This window comes from Cynara cardunculus (assembly GCF_001531365.2).
Source record: "Cynara cardunculus var. scolymus isolate 2C chromosome LG 1, CcrdV1, whole genome shotgun sequence".
In the NCBI taxonomy this organism is placed as follows: domain Eukaryota; kingdom Viridiplantae; phylum Streptophyta; class Magnoliopsida; order Asterales; family Asteraceae; genus Cynara; species Cynara cardunculus.
This window is the reverse complement of record NC_037528.1, coordinates 11,197,734-11,199,994: the sequence shown is the minus strand read 5'-3', so window position 1 is coordinate 11,199,994 and position 2,261 is coordinate 11,197,734.

Sequence of the window (2,261 nt, the reverse complement as noted above, 5' to 3'; positions counted from 1 at the left end):
TGGGATGAAATCGGATAGGGATGAAATCGGATAGGGATAAACGGGTTTAAGAGTTTTTAAGAATTTTTAAGAGTTTTAAGAGTTTTTAAGAGTTTTAGCCAAATGCTTTATAAGATAGTATAGATAATTTGTGTTGATATTATGTTTATATTTCATTTTAGCTAAACGTATAGGTTACCAAAAGAGATTCACGATCAAAGAATGATGACAAATAATTTAATTAATAAGAGAAGATTATTGAAATTTTTTTTGCAGCAACAACAAATTGATATGTCAGATAATATGAATGATGCTAATATATATTTTGTTGACGAATCCATCAATCTAAATACCCCAACATTTGATGTTGTACTTTAGTGGGATTAAAATGTTTAGTTGTAGCATTTCGCTACAACAACATTAGATCTTATAAGATGCCTAAAATGTCTAAACATTCTAATATGATTATTTATAAGACGAAACAAGAAAAATGTCTTATCTAAAAGAGTAATCATCCTAACAAATTCTATGACGCTTTTAAAAATAAAGTATCATATTAGTTATTTTATACGACACGACTTTAAAAATGTATGAACATAGGTGTCTTGTAAATAGATGAGTTTTAAGGACACTTTTCAAAATATTTATATAAAATAACTAATACGACATTTTATTTTAAGATCATTCTAAAACACTTGTTGAAGCGTTCAAAAACATCATGTGAACATATTGTAACAATTTTAGATAGGACGTTTTATAGTATGGTCTATAAACTTAAGTTTTATGAATTATTTTATTCGTCAAATTTATGTAACTACTAACCCGCCAACCCAACCCAACCCGTAAAAGTTGGGTTGGGTTATTCTTTTGAATGAGTTGGCTGGGTTGAGATTTTTCCAAACCGCCATAATTGAATTGGGTTGTAAAAATGTTATAAATCGTCCAACCAAACCCGCATGCACCCCTAAGTAGCATACAAACCCCGGTATTTTATGTTCTCTATTTTCAAGATTTTGTTGGAGATGAAAGCTCCATCACCATCCACCCATGATGAAATCCAACTATATCCACACCTAATATTGATTTATATGAAAATGATAAAATTAATCCATTTTTAAAAGCTAATCGTTTTTGTGGGATTTAACAAGAGAACATAATCTTGAAACAATATAAAACATAATAAATTAAAGGAAAATAACATACACATGATTAGTTTTTTTAAAGAAATTAACCCAGCCATATAATGTTAATTGAAAAATGATCTTTAAACTGACTTTGTTTACAACTTCGATGTAGGATGACTATTAACAGGGAATGTTTTTGTACCGAAATGTACCTTGATGATTAAGTGATGATACCAAAATATCATCAGGGTCCGAATCTTCATGAACACGAATGTGCTTCACCCTAGCTCATCATACGACAGGAAAAAACTTGATTTCACTGAACTTTTGAAGAGATTATTCCCGAATATTCACATAATCAACGAGATCAGTCTCTGGTTTGATTTTATCCATTGCATTAGAAAAATAGCATGGAGGACCAAACCCTGTTAATCTTAGACGCCCATGATGAGGCTACCAAAGATGTCATGCTTAGACGCACATAACTTTTGTTTCAGTCCCACAACTAGTCGATTCGAAGTTTGAAACGAGTGACACGCCCCACGGATTTTTAGGCCTAAAGACGTTGTTTAAACATGTGTTTTTTGACATATTTGTGTGTTTTGCTACTCTTTTACATTTTTCGTTTGAATTTTTATGTTTAACCTAGTTTTTTTTCATACCCATTTTCGTTTTGACCTTCTTATTTACATGTGTATTTGTAATTTGGATGATTACTTTTTGAATAAATAAATTTTCGATCTCCTTCCTAAAATCGAGTTCACAATATGAATCGAATTTGAAGCCTAAAGTTGTCGAATCAACGAACTTTATAAGAGATTATTGTAAGACATTCTTAAAAGAAAAATAGCAATTGGTTTGATTTTACTGTTGCAGTCAATGATTCGTTTCACATAACAGATGATATTAAAATTTTGATAATATTTTAGATGGTTTTTAAACAAATTTAATGAGTTTTTTCTTTTTAACAATAAAATAATTAAACTCTGGTTGTGTTTATTAAATATTTAAATATATAATAATAATAATAATAATAATTTAAATATATAAGAGTCGGTTAACTCGTAAAACTCGAAATAGAATTATGGTAATGCTTTATCGTATGGAAGGAAAGCCGTTTTAGTTTTTGAACCGTTAGTTGACTCCGTTTGACTAATT